Source organism: Numenius arquata, chromosome 19 (genome assembly GCF_964106895.1).
Source record: "Numenius arquata chromosome 19, bNumArq3.hap1.1, whole genome shotgun sequence".
Lineage (NCBI taxonomy): Eukaryota > Metazoa > Chordata > Aves > Charadriiformes > Scolopacidae > Numenius > Numenius arquata.
Window position 1 is genome coordinate 8,983,844 of NC_133594.1, and position 23,620 is coordinate 9,007,463.

Genomic DNA, 23,620 nt, shown 5'->3' on the forward strand with positions numbered 1-23,620 from the left:
ATAAGATTCCCGGAGCCTTTACAAGCCTGTGCTGCCCTTGCTCAGGACTTCCTGGGGTGGATGCCAGGAGCAGTAGAGGTCTCTCCTATGGGTAAGCAATCTCCCTTCCCTTTGGGCATGCAGCCCCTCGCAGACAGAGCTGGGAGGGTGCACAATGCACCTGGAACCCCCCAAATTTCCTATGTGCATGCATATAACATCTACACCACCACCGTGTTGCCTCCAGTGACACCACAGACCCAAGCAGAGTTGGGTACGGGTGTGTTGGTCTCCGAGGGATGGCCAGGACCATGTTATTTTGGGGTTAGCATCACACTTGCATTTGCACCCCTTCCTCTTTCCCCTCTTTTTGTTTTTATCTTTGCATCAGAGCAGACCAAATCGCCAACATGTCACCGTCACCACAGAGCAACTGAAACTGTGACATGATTAGAGATCAGGGCAATAATGAGACAGTTTATCTTCCCTACACATACAGCACTGGAGGAACCATTGGGAAATAAGAAAAGCTTCAATAAATCATATTGTCTCTGCCGCGGAAGTAATAATGCCAGCAGCCCCAGGTAGAGGGAGAAGTTTGCTCCGACACCAGCTCCTGAGGTGAGTCCCTGCCGAACCCTCCCGACCACCTCCCGGCAGGGCTGGAGCTGCTCCCGCAGGCAGTGGGGCTCAGTGGCTGGAATGGGGGTGCAGGGGACATCCAGAGCCATGCAGAGGCCTGGGAAACCCCATTCCTATTGAATTCACTCCTCTGCTGGAGCATGGGCTGTTCTCTTACTGGTTTAGGAGCTTTTTGCCCCAGGGAGCTGTTTAATTCTGTAATGGGGTGGTTTGCTCGAGGAAGGCTGGTTTGTAAGGGGAGTTCCACAGGCAGCACGAGCTATGCAAGATTAGCCAGGCTTTTGTTCTTCTTTGTTTTTCCTTGCTAAATCACAATTTCTCACTGAAAATACAGATGCAGAGAGGCTTTGTCCAAGCTCTAAACCCAACTGCGTGTGGAGGAGCAAAGCCTGGCAGCAAGCTGGGCTCGAGGAGGAGACGGGAGCAGAACAACTCCCACGGAGAGCTGAGCGACGCAGGCGCCTGGGCTGGGGGCAGGAGGGTGCTTTGTCACCTCCATCCTCAGGCAGGACACCACGTCCCACCAGACACTGCTGGGGGGGGAGGTGGCACGGCTCTCCCTGCCCCTGTAACAGCCCCACCTCTGCAGGACAGACCTCCAGCCCAGTACTACAGTTTGGACACTCCATCTTCTCTTGCGTAATTACTGGGCTGAAGAAAAGCGGCTCATAACGACTTCCCACTCATGTGTCCAACCTCCTTGCAAATGGCTTCTTGCCCTGGTTGAACAGAATATTGTGAGACTGCCATAAATAGGGAGCAATCAAATAATGCTGCAGCCCACTCCCATCTGCCAGGGAAAAATCCTGCCTGAGCGAAAGCGAGAGAGAAACGGGAAGAATCTCTGCATCCTCCACTGAACCCCGGACACTGGCACCCACTTCATGCTCTGCACCCATCGGGCTGTTGGTGCGGGAATTGGATGGGCAACACCTCTCCTGAGCCGGGAGGAACTCGCTGGTTGTAAATGAAAGTGCTGGAATGCAGACATCTGGCTGAGAGAGTCATGCGTTTTCTTTATAATATGGTATTGGCAATGTTATATGAAAACATTGATGAAAAATGAAGCCAGAGACTGGGGGAAATGTGTAAAAGTTTGTAATCCAGACTTGCATCACTCTGAACGTGACCGTGTGGGCTTGGCTTATAAAACAGTAAGAGACCAGTTCTGCTGGGGAAAAAAAAAATATCAGTTCAGCAAAAAGAACTCAGGACCCCTTTGCAGGAGCTGCCCCAGCACGGGCTGGGGGGCCTTTACCCACACATTGGGACAAGGATGCTCCCGATGCGTGACGGGCCACCCTTGGGGTCTCTCCGTGTCCTGAAGCAGATCAGCAACCCTGGGGACACAAATGTCCTCTGGCTCCATCTCACCCAGGTCCTTAGGGTGGCTTTGCAGGTTATGACCTGCCCTGGACTGGCTTGGGATGAGCAGGGTAGTGACACACACACCCCCTAACTTTTGCAGGTGCTTATCTGGGTTTGCTAATGGGGTATTGGATAAATGACTTCAGCTCTGCAAAGAGCAGATTCTCTGCAGCTGTCTCAGAGGACACGTTGTTTGTGCTGAAAGGTGAGAGTGATCCCCTGGAGGACTTGGGAGCGGGGTTGACGTGTGGGTTGGGGGGGGACTGCTCTCTTCTAGGATAACCAGCAAAGGCAAAAAAAATACCCCAAAAAAGCTTAATTAGAAGAAGCCTTTTCATCTGCTTTCTCTGGCTCTTCTGCCTGACAAGTTGTAGTAATATCAGTCCCAAACGATCTATGGTGAGAGTCCCTCAGATGAGAGGGGAGGGAGGACCAGCTCCACTCACACCCCCACCCCGAGCGAGCCCATGCTCCCTGGGGACACCTTGGGGCTTGGGTTCCTTCAGCCTGAGACACAGTTGATAACATGGGGATGTCCTTGCTGGTGGCAGCGCTGTCAAAGGCGTGTTGGGAAAATGCAGGACTGGGGGTTTTGGACCGGTACTTTGGGCTGGGGTCCTGGGTGAGGGGTGAGCCCCCCTCCCCATCCCCTGCAGTGACTTTTCGGAGGGATGGGGTTTCCGGGAGCCAGTCCTGAGCAGAGACCTTGCACGCATACGGAGAGTGCTGATTCATCTTGCTGCCACTTGAGACAAAAGAACATCTAATTAAGTCACCGGCATATAAATAAATGTACAAGGTATAACCTCAGGAGCACAGAACAGCACTGGAAAATCTCAGAGTTGCACAATATGCTTTTCCTTCTCTCCGACAGGGCTGGAGCTCACCTCTGGGACTACTCCTTTGGAAAATATCAAAGAATGGGATTTATTATTTTTTTTCCTGTTGCAGTATTAGTTTTTACATTAAAATTAGGTAATGTTCTCTTTCCCTGCAGTTCATCTGTGTCTTGGGGACATCAAGCCTTTGATAACCCTCCAAATCTAACTCGGAGCAGGGCCCAGTCTCCGGCTCGATCAAAGGCTGTGTGGGGTCTGCATCCCTTTTCAGAAGAGAGTGAAAAACAACAGCAAGTCCAACAAAAACAGTAAGCAACTAATTGCCAGTGCTGTTTAATTGCCAGCACCCTCTGGTACTAATGGCAAAGCTCACGTGCCTGCAGCTGCAGGAAGGCACCAGTCTCTACATTTTAATTAAGCCTCATTAAGTGGACTTTGCATTTTGCTCAGAAAGTGGTCAGATCCTGCCTCAGTCATGCAGCAGGAGGGAGGAGTGTGTTAATAAAAGCTCAGACTTGGGAATTATTTGGGTTTTTTTCCTGAAGTGTCACAGCTTTGAGTCAGGGCTGCAGGGGCTCCTCTGTCCTGTCCCCCAGCATCTTCCCAGGCTTTGCAAACTGCTGGTCATTTCTCAGTGTTGTTTTCCCAGCCCAAGCATGTGGCCAAGGTTGGGTCAAGTCTCCAGGGCCATTGGATGCGCACAAGCATCACCTCTTCCCTTCAGAAGTCTCTGCATGAGAAAATGCATCATTACTTTTATGGCCCTTTTCCTCTTTGAGCTCTTCCCATTAATGTCCCAAAAGAGGCCTTTGTTGTGTTTGCATAAAAGCTGTGGTGCTCCAAAACACCCAGACCTTTGTTTTGAGGTTTATAAATTGCCACATTGGCGAGGAGGAGCTCAGGGTGTTTGTGAGAAAAGAAATCCCTTGGTGTCTCCCCTCCTCACTCAGGGCTCATTAGGGCTTTTATGGTGCCACCTCTGTCCTCAGACCAACATGAGAAAACCCTCCCATGGGGGACAAGGCTGGTCCTGTCCTGCTGGTCTCCGCGGCTGTGCCAGGGAGGAGGTGGCTGTTCCTCGCTGGAGGCACTGAGCTGATGCAGCCAGCTCCTGGGATGGACTTTCCTGACAAGGACCATATTTTTGAGACAGCAAAGCACTAATCATCTCCAGCGGTTTGACTGATTAAAAAGGAGAAAATCTGAAAGTTCTTGCACTGAACGTGAGTAATAATAATGTATCCCTCTGCTCCAAACAGGGGGCTGGGAGGTTATAATTAAATCCGTAATCTATGCACATACCCCACTGCTTTCCATCGCTTGACAATTTTTGGAGGCGATGCTGCTCCAGCCCACGTCGTGGGCCCATGCTGGCTGCGCAGGAGTTTTCACTGTCCCAATCTCAGAGGCATCTGCCTAATTGCACCAGCAATATTTTTTTAATGTGTTTTCCTACGCTGCCTACATCTGATAAGGTCAAACCCACCTTGAGGACAGCTGCTTGGCTTTCTATTTTGGCTTTTCCTCTCCTGGATCCAGGGAGGACACAGCTGCTCTGACCTTTTACGTAAACCTAGTTAAAGGTGATCAAGGAACACACGTGTATTTCCCAAAGCAGTTTGGAGGAAATGTCTGGGATGGATTTTATTTGTAATGCCAACTCTCCTAAAGAATCACTGGCAGGGTGGCAGGACTCTTGACTTTTTTTCACAGAAAATTAAGATAAGTGGAGAAAAGCTATGTCCAAGAAGAACATCCCTGTCTAAAATTGGAATTGGAATATTATGGCCAAAAAATGAAAGAAAGAAAGAGCAACCAGCCTGCTCTGTGGTCTTCAGCAAGGCTGGTTTTATTTCTACTTGTTTTTTTGAAAGTTGGGACCAACACTGCTGAAGATGTGAAAAATGTAGCCGGATTTTCTAACAGGCCCTTGTAAGCTCTGAGTTCAGGGTGACCACATTGGTGTGACATGGTGGCGACTCCCATGGACTTGGCCATGATATGGATGTGAGTCTGAGAACTACAAAATGCTGCTGAGTCCCCCGTGAGGTCCCTACTCTGCACTGAGCATGGCTGCTGGTGCAAACAGTGGTCACCTCAGCCAACGCGACGGGCTCAAATGCTGGTCTATGAAGGAGGAACCAGATTTGGGAACCGGTGACTGCAGAAAGCTGTGCTGACCCATTTTCCTCTGGATGGTGGATACAGGGACTGGTAGAAACTCCATAGCAACTGGATGCGCACAGTTTAATTATGAAATCCCCATGGTGCTCCCTTGCAAAGATAAATGTATCTGGGATATTTTCACCTCTTGCAGCCAATAAACCCCTCTATATTTAGAAGGTTCCTGTTCCACTTTGCTGTGTGCCCGGGCAGTGGTGCAGCTTGAGGAAGGACAACGCTCTGGACAAGTGCATCTAGGACAGCACATGACATGTCCTTCCAGGAAGGTTTATAAGACTGAAGAGTCATCCATCACAAGGCACTTGGGGTTGTCATCTCCTCCCAGGCAGAGCTGGTGATACGCACCCTCAATCACAGTGGTGGCATTTCACACTCATTTGACCCTGGTGCAAATAATAATATTGAGTATAACAGAGAACCCAATAACCCCATCCCAGATAATCCCAAGTGGGGAGAGAGATCCAGCGGTGGTGTTGGATTAGTGTGTATCAGCCACGGAAGATTTGAGAAAGACAAGAGCAGACCAGAAGAACTGTATTATTGAGACTATTTTTAAACATTTGTGTTCTTTCCTGGTTGTCTTTTGTTTAAGCTCTCCGCAACAGCTCAGGTCAGCTCTTATTACATTCCAGCTGTCCCTCCTGTCCCCTGGCACAGAGTATTGAGACACAGACAGTGAGAACTTTTAGATGGTGTGATAAATAAAATAGATGCTATTATTAAAGCACTGTCCTGTTTTCTGCTGCCATGGTATCTCTTGTCTCGTCTGGCTTATTGCTGATGTCTTCTGTCAGCCCTGCTTGCCTTTCTTGGGTGTATGATTTATGGTCCAGGGAGACAGAGCAGAAACATGTGAAAATTGCAAATGAGGGTGCTGGGAGGAGCACAGGCAAGAAGACAAGAAGTGACTGTGATGAGGATGTGCAAATGGGTCCTTGTCCCACTACCCTCTGACAGGGGACAGTGTGCTTAGACAACCAAGCAGCTTGGCTTCAGGGCTCCGGTTTATAACATCCGAGCTGGGAGAAATAAAAACTGGAGCAGAGACAGCGATCCCTGTTGCTTTCCAAGGCGAGATTTCCAAGGAGAGCTTTCCAAGCTGTGCATGAATGCCTCCAGCATGGGGTGGCATCTGGTCCCAAAGGTCCAGGCAACAGCCCCCAATGTCCAGATCCAGCAAGAGCATGACACCCTCAACTCCTGCAGATCTGTCTCATTCCTTCTGCTTCAAGGAGTTTGTCCTCTTTCCTATCTGTTTCTCTCTGCACGTGGCTTGTGTGTAGGCAGGACAGCCAGCCACGCAGGAGAGAAACCACAGGCTGTTGCCTGCATTGGGAACCCGTCCTTGCTGGTAGCGACTGCGGCTCAGCAGGATGCTATTTTCATTACCATGTCTGAGGCTCGTGATAATTGAAAGCTGTTCTACTCGGTCCTGCAGCCTCCCCAAACTCCAGGCATCCCTTCTCCTGCCAACCCAAAGCCTGGGAGGAACATTGAAGCACCAGACAGTCCCTGATTTTGGGGTCCTTTGAGCAAGGTTGGGGAAGGGGTCTCGTGTCTCTGGGGTGTTGCAGAGCAAGCCCAGGCTTGTGAGTACCCGTGTGCTGGGGAGGGAGAGCGTGGCCAAAAGGGTCCCTCTAATCCTCCCCAAATTCAGGGAGAAGATGAGAAATGGGGATTTGGGTTAGTTTGAAATGAAAATTAAACCAGTGAGTCGTTTCATTTCTGTGCACCAAACGGCACAGGAATTCCAAAGGCTGTTTTGAGGCAGATGCTGCTCCTTTAATCTGTTATTTTGGCCAGTTATACACACATGTACTAGTCCTGCTCGGATTACACTTTTGCATCAAGGATTACAGTTCAAATCCAGCAGTTCTTTTAATGCCTGGAACCGGGCAAAGCAGCTGACGTTAATATATTTCAGGAGTGAAAACACAGCCGGAGGGTTAGTCATTATAAAGTATGATGTAGGATTATAATGCAAGTTGGAGAAATCAGACACACTGGTACATTTCCAGCTGTGTATTTTTCTTGGGCCATGTCACCCACTCATTGATCAGTTCTGGATTCTAAGATAATTATTCCAGGGAAAATTTGATGAGCGGAGCGGCACTGGAATACTAATGCAGGAACACTTATGCCTGCCCAGGAGCTGAGCACTCCCTGCCAGATCACTCGGCCACACAGGGAATCCCAATTAGTGGCCTTGTAATCTACCTGTTTGTGAACCAGTGGAAACTTCAGCACAGGAGTCACTGCAGGTGTACCAAAACCCACCGATATCCAAAAGTTGTTCAAGAGGAACCAGGGAATTCAGTTGCTTTGGGTTCTGGGTGCTCTGTTCATGGCAGTTTAACATCCAGCTGAAGAGACAAAGGTGCTGTCTATAAAGGAACAGCTGTAAATGTGTATACAAATCGCATATAAACAGTAGATGATTCAGGGTGCCCAAAGCATCCCTGTGAATGCAAATTGCCATAGTTGCACAGACAACATTTCTTCCTGTTGGCAGTGCTGAAGATGCGGGTAGATGGTTGCAGGAGATTGAGTTATGGGGGCTTAATGGATTGCCATTTATCAGCAGAGCCACTATGCAGAATCTTAAACTGTTAGGGTCAAAATAAATGAAAGAAAACAATTCTTTCCCTTGTCCTGTCATCTCAGGAAAGTCTGGGTGATCAAGCAGTTTCCGAGCTCCTTTTGGATCAGACCTTCTGTTTGCTACAGCACAAATCCGACAAAGCAGGTAATTGTTCTGCTAAATAGAGGGGTGAATTTGCTGGAAAATAAGCGTTGCCTGGAGTAGGGAATGCCAGTTGGGAAGTGCAGCTGCTCAAACAGCTCTGCAGCTGAGGAAGCCATCACCATGAGCAAGGAGGTCCACCCAGTGCCAAAACCGCTGCTCTATGGGACCTGGGGAGAAAAAGGCATTTCCCTGGCTGTGGTCTCACACCACCTTTTTTGGCTAGGGAAGGGTCAAATCTGTGCTGGCCAAGGTTGTTCCTCCACCCTGGCCCCCTGCAGAGAGGGTGCTAATTGAACAGGCTGATTGGCAGGTGAAACAGGTGAAAATGAAATTGGTGAGAAAGAGGCTAATTAGCTCCACCTGCCCAAATTGCTGAAATACCCCCAGCTGAGGAGCCTGGCTCCCCTGGGTGGGAGTTTGCCTTTGAACAGGGAGCTGGAGCTGCACCTGGGACCAAGCTGAGGACAGTATTTGCTGTTTATCAACCCAACAGAGGAATCCTGCATCCAAGTGAGCACCTGGCCACCTTTGCTGTCCGAGTGACCTTGATGGCGTCGCTTTGCTTTCCTTCCTCAGCTTCCTTGAAGCAGCTCTGACCATCTGCATGTCCCACGCAGGAGGCTGGGCAGACATGCAGAAGGTCCTTGTCTGAAGGTCACAGCCTCATCTCCCTCTCCTCAACTCCCTCTCTGGAGCCTGGGTTCGGGGTTTGCTTGTGGGGGCTGTTGAAGGGAATAAACTGGACCTCTTTGGTTGCCTCTGTCATCCATCCTTCTGTCTGCTTTCGGTCACTGGTGGTGATGTGTCTGTGACAAGGGAGAGGGAAATGTCACCTCCTCAGTAGAAATGTGGGCTGGTTTCTCCCTGTTCTGGGTGTGCGTTAGTCACCGGTGCGGTCAGAGGAGGAACCCACCCGGCGCTGAGCGGCGAGGAAGGGTCATCCCTCTGCAAGGGGCCAGGCTTCCAGCCCACAAGTGACAGCCTGTTAAACACAGCCCAGCCTCCCTTGGAAGCATTCAACCAGGTATGGCTATTAAACACACTCTTAATGTGGCTAAATATAAATATTTTAACTCTTGCTCGGGACGTAGTATTAGGCATTAGCTGTAGCAGGCTGCTTTCTCTAAGTGTTTCGGAGAAAAGGTTGCTATTTTTCTAGTAATTCTCCAAGGGATTCAAAATCCGCTCGGAGTTTACTTGCAAGTGAGGTTGCACATCCTCCCTGGGCCACTGGTCTCTTCTGCTGGGCCCTGGGATGTCAGAAGAATTGGCTGTATGTTTGCACGTAGTAAGAATTGGCAAAGCTTCAGCAGCCTCCATCGCTGGGGCCAGGCACCCCGCTGGTAGAGATCAACTGTGCTCAGCTCAACCGTCTGAGAGCACAGTCCTTTTATTTCATCCCTTCTTGCAAGTAAAAAGAGAGCTCAGAATGGCTTTACCGGTGGAGAGTGAAGTGAGTTCAGTTGAGGACTCTGTCTTGAGTCATCTTGGCTGAAAATCACTCTGGGTAAACTTTCCATTTCAGTAGATTTAGGAAAGCAGAAATTAAACTGCTTGGGGATTTTAGATGGTGGCAGAGGTTAATAAAATATTGAAGAGGCGTTGCCATCTGTAGCTCCTGGATGGATGGGGGAACAGAAATACCAATGGGGCATCTTACCTAGATGCCAGGAGCAGGAGAGATTGCTGTCCTGTTTAGATGGACACCCATCCCACAGCACAGATGATGTTCCCAGGAAAAGTACACATTTGGTGGCCAGGATGCCAGAGGACAATGGGGCAGATCGCACAGTTTGCAAGGGATTTGCTTTCCTGGTTTTTTTTTGTCGTTGTTTGTGACTGCCACACTCAATAATGTGCAGGTGAGAGACAGCCCTGGGAACACCCTGCAGTGGCTGTGTACTCGCACAGCCTGCCATGGAGCAGGAGTCTCTTCTCTTAGAATATTTTGGGTTGGAAGGGACCTTTAAAGGCCATTTAGTCCAACATTTTCAACTAGATCAGGTTGCTCAGAGCTCCGTTCAACCCATCCTTGAACACCTCCAGGGATGGGGGATCTCCAGCCTCTCTGGGCCACCTGGGCCAGTGTCTCACCACCCTCAGTGTAAAAAATGTCTTCCCTACATCTAGTCTAAATCTTCACTATTTTAGTTTAAAGCTATTCCCCCTTGTCCTATCGCAACAGACCCTGCTAAAAAGTTTTTCCCCGAACTCTTGCTGTAACTCTATTTAAGTAGATCGTTGTTATACACGTTCAACTAAAGCAAAGAACCAAAGAGAACTGTTTCCCTATAGAGCTGATGTTGGTGTGAGACAAAAGAAGAAGTGGTAACGAGACTTTACGTTTTGGGATGCTGTAATCCTGCGTGCCAGGACTGCTCAGGGCTGCTGTGTGACTGATATCTTCCTGCTCACATGGACCTCTCCCAGGGGAGGCTCCAGCAGCCATTTGGAGCATAGGGCACAGGACACTGAGAATGGTACTGGGTCCATCTAGTGGAATAATTAGGCCCAAGCAATCTGAGAAGCTGTAGAGAAATTAAGTCATTAATTGCAATCTCAGCCCAGGCAGTCTAGTGGCCTTCTTCCCATTCTTGCCAAAGAAAGAACTAAAAGCCGAGTCTAGCGCTTGCAAAATGCGAGACACTCTCAGCTTTCACATATGAGGTGGAGAATCCCTGGGAGAATTGGGCTCCTTGTTCCTGCTCAGCTTTAGCTATAAATGGAGTCAAAAGAGCAGCCCTATTTACAGCACAAAGACAGATCTCTTTCAGTTTGTGTGTTTGCTTGATGTGGCCTATGGCGAAGAGACCCTGCTGCAGCCAAAGGAGCTGCTCAGATCCTCCTCGAGAAGGCAACTGTAAATAGGCTGCTTTGATGTATAAAGATGCTAAATGGATAACAAAGAAAGGAAAACAACAAACATGCTGTCGAAAGCGTTTACAGCTTAGAGTTCCTAAATGCAGAGCTGGGCAGCAGAAGTGAAGCTTCAGTGTGGGAGGGAGGACTTGGTGGGGAGTTGATCCCCCCTGGTTCTCAGCCAGCTCTGCTGGGATGGGGCTGAATGTGGGACACAGGGAAGATTAGCAGTGACATGGGGATTAGATAAGGAAACTTGATTCTGGGTTGAAGTCTTCTTCACGTGAGCAACAAGGTAACGCTTTAGCAAAATAATAAGGTTTTCAAGTGTAGTTTTGTAAAAAAAAAAATTTTTTTAAGATGGCTTCTTTCTATATAGGAAAGCAAAGTGCTTCCCCTGAAGCCCTACTTTCTAGTACATACGTGCACATTTTGCTGCGGCAGCAGAATAAAATCCCAGGGGTACAGGGGTACAAGGGCTTGGGAAAGCCCTGCTGTCCTGGGAAAGATGAGAGCTGCTCTCCTGCTCCGATCCTCCTGTTGGTTCTGGTGTCAGTCTTGGCAGCATCTCTTCCAGCTCAGGTGCAATGAAATAACTCTCAAATGGCAGGTTTCTGCAGGAAGGAGCTCGGTGGAAGTCTTATTGCCAAGTCACAATCCAAATCGTATTTTATTCTCTTTTTGGTTTTGTCACCATATTTCCAGCTTTTTAATTTCCAGCAATTAAGCACGTTGCCTTCTGCTTTGCTGGGACTCACGCACACCTTCCTCAGTCTAAAGCTGATCTGGGTTTAGAGGCAAGTCCAGCCTGAGCTGGTCAGTTTGGTTTACCCTTTGTTGTGTTCTCCCTGAGAAAATCCCCTGGGAATCTTCCTAAGATTTGGGGAACTCAAAGGTGATTCAGCATCCCTTAGTGACTTGCTGAGCTGGTGCTGGCAGCTGCCACATCTGGAACCTTCTGCCCTACAAACATCTGGGGGCAGTGAGGGACTACAAAGCTATAAACCAAGACCAAATCCTGTGCAGTGTCCTCTTCTTCCTCTGAAAAGCCCCAGGCAGAGCCCTGGCTCCTCTCCATGGAGCTGGAGCCGGGCTGTGTGTCGCACTGGCTTTACTGGAGTCCAGGTGTTCTCGTTTCACCTCTGAAATGATGCATTTTCTTTCCCATAGAAGTGGGCGCGTGCTTCCCAAATAGCTTTTAGACTTTCCTTTAACCTTTTCAAACTCCTCACTAGTGGGGCCCACTCTGTTATTTCCAGATCGGGATGGCATTTTAACAGGAAAATATCCTTTCCATAAAAATCGTAGTTTTCAACCGCAAAAAAAATGGATTTATTGAATAAAAGAATGGATCTTTCCATTGGGGGAATGGGAACGACAGCTCCCGGGTGCCTACTGGATTGGCTGCTGTCTGCTTTGCTTTCTGCCTGCCAAAGAACCAGCCAGGTGGGCAACTTGCAGCTGAAAAGCGTCTCCCTCAAAAGAGATTTCATTTTTCCAGAGTGATTTTCTGTAAAATATTCCACCTTTTTATTTTCTCTTCCAATTCACAACAAACAAATACAAATACATCAGCTCCAATTATTTCCCCCTCTGTATTTCCCCTAGGGCTGTACTGCGATTATGTGCAGATAAATAAATTAGGTTAAACAATGGTAAATTGTCCTGAGCTGTCTTTTATTATCAAAAAGTTGTGTTGGCAACTAGATAATTTGCTGATGTTATTTTACGTGATCTTAGTTCCTGCATCTATTCATGAGATTATTCCAAATGTTATACTGGTGCATTTAAATTAAGCATGAAAGTGTTTTAGGGCTTTTTGCAATGATTGCTTATTTATTTTATTATCAATAATAAATTTAAACCGAAGCTAGAAACCCCAGCTTTCAAGGACAGTAAAGCAGAGGAGAAGAAGCTGGTGGCACGGAAAAACAGCAGCTCTTCAGAGGCAGAGCCGAGCCTGTGGAAAGGCTGAAGAGAAACTGAGCTGAGACTTCTGGCGTCTTCTCCTGGTTCTTTCTCTTTTGAAGTCAGTTGTTATGTCCTCTGGGCTTCGTAATGAAAGCAGGAGGAGGATCTTTCTCACTGTTGTAACAATGGCATTGTGCTACATGGGGAGAGACTTGAAGGCTTTTGGTAGGACTGGTAGAAAATTTGACCCTGTGATTATTTTTAATGACAAAATTTTGTTTTTCTGTAGAGAGCAACTTTTACAGCCACTGCTCTATTTTCTTTGATATTCTTACAGCTTTTAAATAATTACACTTATGTAGGGGTATTGTTTTTATGTAATTAATTGGTTTCATTTTCCATCCAGGCTTCTTAAAGGGAGGAAAGGACTAGAGACACCTTCCACTTCAGCTCTGCCTGGTTTAGATTTGTAAAATATCTCCTTCCCCAAACAAGCCAGCATCCTCGCAGGGCATCTGCCCTGAGAATCTAGCAGTGGAGGTGGAGCAGTGGTGGGGTGAAGGCAGTCGGGGGGGTTCAGGTGGCCATGGAGAAGGGTTTCCAGCCCTTTTTTCTCTCCTGCTTCAACCTAGAAAGGCTTTGTTTGCACACTCATTTTCTTTGCATTGCAACTGGGCATGTGGAAGATGTCCCTAAAGATGCCGGTGGCTGTGTGAAGGTGGCTCTGCTGGGTGGCTTGGGCTCATGTGGTGGATGGGCCATCGACTCAAACACGTTCTGAGCTCATGCTCCCTCTCCCCAACTCTCCAACTCTCCAAGTCTCCAGCTCTCTGCCCACCCATGAGAGTGTGCTATCTCATTGAGAAATTGAGTAATTGACCATGGAGATTACAGCCTTTCTCCCTCTGTGTCTTAATTAGACTTGCACTGCTGCTCTGGTCCTGGCACGGAGTCTCCAGCACTGTGAATCTTAGAGCTCCGTTACAGTGGTGATGGCTTCAAAGGAAAGGACCTTTTAGTTTCCTCCATAAGATGGAATTAATGTAATGAGAGAAAAATTCATGCATGAAATTAACTCGGATATGGATGGTGCTGATGTGCATCAAAGATTTCACACCCTGTGAGCTGTGTGCAGCTGGGGGGGGTGTGGGGTGTGTGTGTTTCCCAGACACCCAAAAAAATAACCCTCAGGTTTCTCAGACAGTCCTTCTGAAAAGCCGCTTAATTTGAGCAGGAAAATAGTGACACAAACCTTATTTCCCTAGAAGATGTTGGCCCTCTAGGTCTTCTCTTCCCATGCGGTAGCTGGGTTATAAGGCGTTCGCAGCCCCAGCAAGATGTGTAATGAAACACCTAATATATTATGACAAGTAAAGGGCTTTGCAGCATGGTAGTTAATGTTCTTTTTCTTTCATGTGTGTGGTTGATAGATCCTCTGCCGGTTTGTTTTTCAATTATTAGGTACAGTTTTAGTGACATGGATGCTGTTTCTAGCATTTTGTAGTAGAATCCTTATTATAATAATTATTTAAAATTAGAGGGTGAATGGAAATGCCCCTGACAGTGAGGGATTATTAGTGCTGATTAAAGCCAATGGCAGTACAGGCAGGTATTAATAGACTGTTCTCTGCACATTTTTTTCCCAGCCTCTCTCTCCTGCCTTGCATACCTCGTTCTCTTAGTTGTGCTACTTTCCAGAACATTTAATAGTAATGTCAGGACTCTCGCGCTCCCAGATGTGAGGTTATTCCAGAGCAGAAGTCATCAAGCTTGCCAAACTGGCCAATATTTCTCCTGCAAGCTACTGGGCTATACTGGTCTTCCGGTGTGGTCCATGGGGCAGTTTCACTGTGCTGGTTGGAGGGACCGCAATTGTTCGCTTCAGTTTAGGGGTTTTTTGTAAGATTTTCCTGAGAAGCCATAGACTCATTACACACATCTTGTCCCACGCTACCACCACCTGTTGCCAGACTTGAGACTGCGATTGCTGAATTAGTAGGTCTGAACACACATTTGCAAGTGTAACTTGCTGATTTGGTCACCTTTTTAATCTAATTCCTGGGTTTGCTTTCTCGAACTTGAACTAGAGGCACATCTTAAGTCATGTTATATATTGTGTGGATCGATCTGAGCTACCGACACCTTTTTCCTTGTGCAATCAGCGTTATTTTCTCAGGGCAGGAAAGCAGCCTCCTTTATTTCATGAAAAGAAAGGCTATAGCCCTGTCAGAGGAGACAGCGGAGCTAGAGTCCTCTGGAAGCAGGAGGAAATATATCATACGGTCACTGCCATAACTGGCTCCTAAATAAAGACCAGGGGAGCGAATCGTCTCGGTGCAATGTAGAAGAAAGAGGCAGGTCTGAAAGCAGAGCATTGCCGAGGGATCAAACGGGGTGTGAAGGCTCCAAGCAGTCAAATCGTGCGTGCGGGAGGACAGCAAGGAGCCGTTTCACTGCGCACGGTGGATTTAATTTACTCTGTTCTGGAGGGACCGTGAGGGGTGCGGGATGGCAGGGCTGGGGCAGTGATGTGGGGGTACAGGGGAGCCTTTCAGGGAGAACAGAGAGGGTGGGATGGGAGGGGGAATGCTCTTGGGAAATGAAGCAGGTCTTTTGCTGCAAGAAACAGCAAACTTCATGCGCTGCTGGGCACAGGATCTTCTTGCCAGCGTGATGGGCAATCACAGGCAGGGCAAATTTTTGCTTTTCGTATTGACTTCTGCCAGCAGGTTTACATTTCCCTGCAGACAGGAGAAGAGCTATAGCCTTGTGCCTGCTCTGAGAATCCAGCCCCCATCAGGACTGCGGGTTAGGAAGGACTCCCATCAATCTGCCTATTACTTGGTCTCAGAGCTGAAAGAAAATTTGACAAAACCAAATTGATTGACACAACCAAAACAAGACATTCCGATGGCAGTGATGCTTAAGGGTAAACCCTGGGATCTCTCGAGCAGCAGGAGCTGCTTCTCAAGAGCTCCAGGGCTTTGCCTAGAGATAAACTGTGTGTGTGCACGCGTGTGTGTATATATATGGCATCATGTAAAAGTCAGGGGATGGGTTAGGAATCATAGCTATTAAAGCCTGTAATAGTGACTGAACAAGAGTCCTTGAGTAGTGCAATCACACAGGGCTGTATCATTTGAGCTGTCTGGCTCTCTGTCACTATAACAAGCCCATAAGGCAAACATCTTACTTGTATTTGAACAGGTTTTTATTCTAAGCACAGATGCTGCCTGGTGAGAATAAACTCAAAAGTATGGCTAATGAGTAACAGAAGATCCTTTTCTTCACTTTAGTTTTCTTTTCTTTTTTCTTTTTCCCCAGCCTGTGATATTGAGGGTCAGTATGAAGAATGGCAACCTGCCCTTCCCAACCCAGTGAGCGGTGCTTTCAAACCAGCTTTCATTACCATTTCAGCCTCCTGGAGCTCAGACGTGGTCCAGGATGTGTCCCTTTTCCTGCCACAGATAGTATGGGCATGCAGGTGAGGGAAATGTGCTCCTGTTTCTGCAAACTTCTGAAAAAAAGAGCCATTTTGTGTGTTCCTTACCAGCTATTTACAAGCACAACTGTTATCTCTCACGCTGCTGTCTGGGTAATTCAGGGCTTTGGCTGGCTGGGGTCCAGTTGTTTGCTGCTCAATAAGATGCTGAGTTTCTGGTGTTTCGTGGCTTTCACGTACATTGACAGGGGAACACTATGTGCTGCCACGGCTGGAGATCACAGAATAAAGGTAAGGCAATAGCCATTGGGAAGAATTTATTAAGCCTAGGTTAAATGCTGTTTGTGTGGGAAAGCCTTACTGCAGCGAAACCCTGTTATGTATCAATGGAATGAGTTGTATTATTGTGACAACTCAAAACTGGTTAATCATATGAAGTTACTGAAAGAGTTGATCCCCCAGAAAGGCAAATTAAATCTCTCAGCCCACAAAAGCCCTATAAAGAGGAGCATGTTCTGCTGCCTCCATCACACAGGAGGTGCAAATGGAAGGGCAATGGGAAGGGGCAGGTCCCCTCCCTTGAGAGAGGATGGGGCAGATGCCTCCTAGTGAGTTGTCTGTGGTGGCTCCCAGAGTAGGAAAGCAGCCCATCTGCTTCAGAAATACTGGTGTTGCTACCACAGGAAATCTAAGTCTCCATGATGGAGGAAAGCTGATCTGATGCTTCTGGAATGAGGGTGGCATTTCTCAAAGGTATGATGCCTCCTCTTCCTAGTGTCAGGCTGATTTATGCTCCTCAGAGACAAACCAGGTCTGAGTGCTCTTTGTATGAATTGTACGTGAACTTGCCAGTCCCAAGCTGGCTGCCAAACTCTTCCTCTTGCAGTGGGTCTGTCCTCCTGTCATGTCCTCAGGGCTTTCCTAAATCTCCTTGGCTCGTTTAGTAGCCAAAAAAAAAAAAACAAAAACAAACAAAAAAAACCCCACAAACAGCAGAGCTGACACCGGAGATCTTCCTTGAAGTCTTCCTTAAATCCAAATTAATGATGTCATCTGTGATAGTCTAGAGCCCTACCTCCAACATCTGTGAAAAAGAAAATGTTAAAAAAGGAGGCCTAAAAATAAATTTTGCCCTCAGAAGTTGGACTGTATCTTTCCACCCTCCACCTCTCCACTGCTGTTAATGTCTCTGATAATCCCCAAATCCTTCCTTTTTGGCTAGCAGTTTTGCACTTAGAATTCCTTATGGAGGTTCTGAGGCACCTTGGCTGCCCTAAAACAAATAATTGGCAGGGGGTGATGTTTGCTGTGGTTGCAGCTCAGATGCCCAAATCGGGCACTGTGATCCCTGTGGGGAACTGGGGGCTGAGAAACCTTTGGGGATGAAACCTCCCTTCTTGAGCACATGCTGTGACGCTGTGGACAGAGCAGAAATGATAGTAGTGCTTTTCATCCTAAAACTCCCCAAACTGGCCTGAATTCTGCAGTTCCTCTGCTTTAGCTGGAGCATTTGTTGTACTAAGAGTTGGGTTTCTCCACAAGCCATGATTAAAAATAAATTATTAAGCAAACAACAAATTTCCCCTTCCTCTCAGTTCCACCTATCAGTGTATATAACGAAAAAGGAATTTTACACGTATGTTCTACCACAGTTGGTCCATACCACCCTGCACCTTCCTGCTGACCTGCAAACATACCCACAAGAAACCCCTCCAGGGCAGCAAGAGCCTTGAGGCTGGAGAAGGCTCGAACAGAAATGTGTCTCTCTTCTTCCTCCCAGCACTTTCCGTATGAAAGGGAGAACAGCTTTCCCTTCCCCCAGCCTGGGATATTAATAAAAACCTGGATTCTGGCCAAAAGCCTGCCTCCATATCCTGCTGGAGTAGATTACTTGGAGCTCATCCTTCTGGGCATCAGTTCCCCAGCACCAGCTCTGGGTGACTGCAGCCCTCGGGGAAAGGCTGGGGTCCCCCGGGGGAGGAAAGGCGAAGGGATGGCTCGGATGGCAGGGCACAAGTGTGGGTCAGGTCACTGCCTGAGCACTGGCAAGGACATTGCTCTCTCCCTGCTCAGCCCTGAGCCTTTGAGGCAGTGGTTTATGCTGCTTTGCAGTTTTATTCGTATTGTTCCTGCACCACCATATTCTCTCCTCCCGGAGTAAAACATAATTGTGCAGCTCAGGTTGTCAGTGCTAATGTTTCCCATCTGCAAGAGCAAAAGCAGCAGAAGTCAGCTTCTTTGCCCTTTGAGACTCACCAGCTATTTGCCACCAGGAATGGTAGAGAGATTACAAGCCATTAACAGGAGGATTTTTGCCTTGTAAGGGGAAAACCATGTCAGAGAAATTCAGCTCTTGCATATTTTTAGCAGCTGAAATGAAGCTTTAAACGTGCTGGCCCTGGAGTGTCTCAGTTTCCCCTTGGATGATGGGAGCAGAGTGAAATCCCACCTGAATTCTTCTGCAGCCTTGAGCACCGAGAACCACATGAGGGAAAACCAACAATTCTTTTCTGACCTTCCTCCTGGTTGGGTGAGACACTGAGCAATTTCAGATAGCTCTTGAAGGAGTGTTGTTGCTGTGTCTTGTTTTAGGACTCTTACTTAAACATGGATGGTTGGAAGGAAGAGCAAGTAAAGCACCTCCCAACAATAAGCCAAGAGCACCTGAGGCAGACAGCGGGCAGTAGGAATGGGTGGAAGAGAGCAGCGAGTAGGGCGAGGGGTCCAGAGATCACCTCGGCAGAAGGAACCGAGATCAGGGTTTGTTTGCTCTGTAGAAGAAAAGGCTGAAGGGAAAGACAGTTCACCGAGTATGTTCAAGATTTCCACAGAGAGGAAAATATTTCAATTGTTTTTTGTTGGGTGTTGGTTTTTGGTGTTTTGGTTTTTTTTTGTTTTTTTTAACAAGTTCACTGCTCTCACGAAAAGAAGCGATGGGCTTAAAATAGCAGCAGAAGAAATTCTGGAGGAGAGATCAGACAAACATCTGTCAGGAGTGGTTTTGGTCGAGCTGATCTTGCCTGGAGGCAGGGAAAGGGACTCAATGATTTTTCAAGGTCCTTCCACCCTGTCTCCTGTGACTCAGAATAACGCTCTGGAGCCATTTCCTTCTCTCTTACCCTACTGTTCTCTGCCTTTACGTGGCTGCGGTCTTCACTGAGGCTTTTTAGTTAGATGCCTACAGTTAGGCAGTATGAAAGGTCCCCAAAAGACTTTACAACTTCATTTTTCCCATAAAAGACCATATGCCTTGGAGTAAGGTGAAGTCCTGCCTTTCATTCAAAGCATATGCGGCAGTTTGATTTTTATAAACATATATGGGGAGGGAGGCATACATATATTGTATATGTTGCATCTCTGTCTTTCTCCAGGGTTAGCTTTGTGATGAGTGGACATAGGTGAACATGCAGAATGGAGGCTGGACCACTTCAAAACTCAGGGCACAGGCCAATTAAAGTGCAGCTGAACTGAAACTTCAGGCAAAGTGGCACATTGTTCATTTATTTTGCTGTTTCATAAGCAAAACGCCCTGAAAGGTTAATGAAAGTGCTAGGCAAACTCAGCCAGAATGAGTGTTGTGAGGCCAGATGACAAAAACAGGAGCTGACACTTCCCAACAAGCTCAACAGTGAGAATTTGTTTAAATGTAATTAGTTGATATAAAAAAGAACAAAAAATCCCTCTGGAGCCAAGGCCCTGTGACTATTTGCTGTGCCTTTAGATTGAACCAATACATCTTTCTGCATTCAGCTGCAAGGGAGGGGTAAAAAAAAAATAATTCACTCTCATTTCCTCTGAGAGATGGATGAAGAAGTGTGAGCTGGTAGCTAACGCAAAGGGTCACACCATGATCAACCACTGTCTCTCTCTCTGACCTCAAGCAAGTCCTCAAACTCTCAGCATCTGCGGCTGCCCAAGTGTGCAGCATTAATATTCGCAGGGCAAGTTGTGACATTTGGGTATCGTTTTCCGAAGAGCGCTTTGGCCCCAAGTACAAAGTGCCCCAGATACACCCAAATTGCTGTTGTCACCAAGCCTGGCTCCATAGGGATCTGCTGCTCTCCTGGCAAGCCTTACTCCATGGGGGCTTTGACATGCTCACCGCCACTCTTTCCAAGTGAATCTCAGCCTGACTTTTCCAGCCAGATCTTTTTCTTCCCTTTTTTTATCTCCTCTATTGGTTTCCCAGCCAACCCCACTGAGAGAAGGAAATCCTCATGACCATCCTTAAGCCTTTTTCTCCCTTCCTTTTACTTCTTGTTCAGCCCGCTTTGTTTCTTTTTGGGTGCTAAAATGTCCACATCCTTCTCTGGATGCTCCTGTGGTATCATTAATGGCACCACAGTGAATGACTGGCATGGCTTTTGGGGTACCCAGCACCCCTAATTGGTCTCAGCTTGACTCCAAGCCATGAATGAGTTTTGAACCAGAGTCAGCTTCATCTCCTGGTCAGAAGCATCTTCTCCACCCTTTGATCTGTCCCCCCAAGCAAAGGGATACACCTTGACGTTTCTTTTCCAAATTGCAAACCTCCTGCAGAGCTCCCTGTGCTGGGGGAAGCCCATCTGGGATGGAAAAGGCCCCCAGATTGCTGGGCTCGCCTGCTGCTGCTGCCCGGGGGACGGTGCCTGACAGAGGCAAGGAAACAAGCTGCCTTGCCAGCGCAGGTGAAAAGCTTGGGGAGCAGATGGCACGATCATTCTTCTCATTACTTTTATTGCCTTCAGAATGGGAGAAAAGCAAGCGCTTCAGGGGCTGAAGCGGTTGCAGGCTGACGAATAGGTGTTGGACTCTCTCCGGCACCTCGGCTGATGCTGTAGCTTGGGGAAAAGGGATCAGGGTGGCACAATACAAAGGGATGGGGTGAGATGTGTCATCAGCTGGTGTCCCCTTGGACGTGAAGGGTGAGGGGGGGCTTTCACTGGGAGACCAAGAGGACAGCTTAGGGCATGCTGTAAGCCAGGGGGCACAGTGGGGTGTCTTAGCAGTGACACCCACCAGAACTTTGAGGGAGACTCACTGGCTATGTTGGCCATGAATTTAGGGGGGCTGAGGAAAGCGCTGAACATTCCCTACAGCATCACTGAACCAGACGTGCAGCGCCTTTCAGCGATGCTGTTAAACCACATTTTGTTAAACTTTGAAATACAACCTCCTCTCTCTGTTCCTTGTACTCTCCTCCCGCTCCGCTCCCTCCCCCCCACCCCAAGCAATGGCCTGAAAATTGCATGTTATGGCCAGAAATTAAAACAATCTCTTTCTGGAACCTTTCATCATTAACTGTTCATCACTTTGGAGTGCCTCCTAAGGTCAAGAGCATTTCGTCAGAGCCATTCATCAGCCAAGCGTTTGGTGCATTATCTAGGGCTGTCTCTCAGGGAAGCCAAGGTTGAGCCGTTATACATGAGGTGACCTGCTCATTACTTTTGGAAACATTTTTTTTTGTCAATGAATGGCCCTTAGTGAGCATTTAATTTCAATTTAATAAGGCATCTAATGTTTGTTTAAAAGGACACTGTCCCTTCAAGGTATTTGTCATAATTGGAAGGAGGCTATTTACCCACACTGTTTATTAATAAACCCCTTAGAAGTTGGAAATTGAAGTCAGCTCCTTTAATGTCTTCTCTGGTGCCCAGAGGGATGGTCCTTGCAATTACAAGAATTCCCACTCTTTGCCTGCACCCAGAACTAGGAAAACTGGCGTCAGATGAGAGTGCTGGGTTCAAGTCAGCTCCGCTTCACCATCCATCCCCTGCGCGGGGAGATTCTGGCATCAGGACCTGCGAGGGCATCTCCATCCATGGGCTGTGAATGCATTTGCCCTGCTTTGCCCTGGGGTGCTGGGGCTCCATTTCGAGTCCGTTTCCCTCCATGCCTTTTTCTCTCCATCTGCTCCGGGGAGCCAAGCCGCCTCTCTCCCCCCATTTGAATGGCAGGTGGAACATCATGAGCTGGGTGGTGACACCCCGAAGAAACGAAGTGATCTTTGTGCGAGATGTGCCATGGAATATCAAAGACTCGTCATCTTTTATTTCTCTTCGGATATGTAAAACTCTAAGACTCGAGCAAATGGGGAAAAAAAAATAATGCTTTTATGTACTCTCTCAGCCGGTGCCCTTGACAGATTTGTACACCGAAGAAACAGAGTGGTGTCAAGGCTGCAGTTAAAACCGGGACACGATCGTCAATTGAGAGCGCAGCCTGGAATACACAGGAATATAAATTTGGGAATGGTACAGCTTGCCCAGGCCAGCAGCCCTGCCTGCTCGGTCAGGCGCTTCCCCTCTCTGAGGGCAGAAAGTTGACAATATCCCAAAAGGGAACTTCATTTTCCATCCAGGCCACACCGACATGTATGAACCCTTAAAGCAAGGGGCTGCTCACTCTTCTTCTTTGCCAAAAGAGCAATGACAGCACCAATTCGCCCCCCAAGAATTCATGGAATCACGGAATTGTCAGAGTTGGAAGGGACCTCTAGAGATCATCCAGTCCAACTACCCTGCTGAAGCAGGATTGCCCAGAGCACATCACTCAGGACTGCATCAAGGCGGGTCTTGAAGATCTCCAGAGAAGGGGACTCCATGACCTCCCTGGGCAGCCTGTTCCAGGGCTCTGGCACCCTCATTGGAAAGAAGTTCCTCCTCATATTTGAATGGAACTTCCCATGTTCCAGCTTGTGCCCGTTGCCCCTCGTCCTGTCACTGGCAACCACTGAAAAGAGTCCGGCTCCATCATCCTTCAACCCACCCTTTAGGTACTTGTGATTTAATCCTTTAAGTACTTTTAGGTACTTGTGATTTCACTGAATTTCACTGAATTTTTTTAGAGTTGGAAGGAACCATAGAGATCATCTAGTCCAACTCCCCTGCTGAAGCAGGAAATTTAATCTGCAAGGCACCGTTGCTAAGTGAAGAACCCATTGTGTGGCATCAGTATGTTAAAAAAAAAAAAAATTAGCTGATATTTAACTCTAAAATTATGTTGCCAAATAGCAGGAGTTCATTCAGAAGATCATTAGGAAGAGTCTTAAAATGAGATGGGCTAATTTCAGGCTGTGTCTCTGTGTTCCGTTGTTTGGGAAGCCCTGACAGTGCGATAGATGCTGGTGGGATGATATTAGAAATGGCAATTCATTTTTAATCCCATTACCTTGACAGACATCAGTTTTTAAATCAAGGGATATACCTTTTCAGATGATCCTGCTCTTATTAGGTGCTGTCTATTGCTCGGGGGGAGGGGGGAAATAGATAGAATTAATTCTAAATATGCGCTATAATGTTAGATTGATTTCTTTATTAGCACCTTTTATAGTCAGTTCTCTTCATCGAAGAGCTCTGTCATATCTCCTGCTGACATAAAAAGATAGCCATGATGTTTTAAAATGAAGCCAATAAATGTAGAAATTTGTGAATGTGGGATATTTAATGGCAAATCGTTATAGATGGTCCACCAAATTGGGGAAGCAGAGACTGAATTAAGCCTCCTGAGATCTGACATCTTATTTGCAAGATAAAACGCACAAGCAGAGGCCTGGGTTGTGGACTGATGAATAATTCTGAGGTTTTACGCTACCCTTCCTGGGTTTATAATAGTTCCTTCAGTCGTGGTCTGCATTGTTCTAAGTTGATGAATCACCACTGAGTTCCGTCG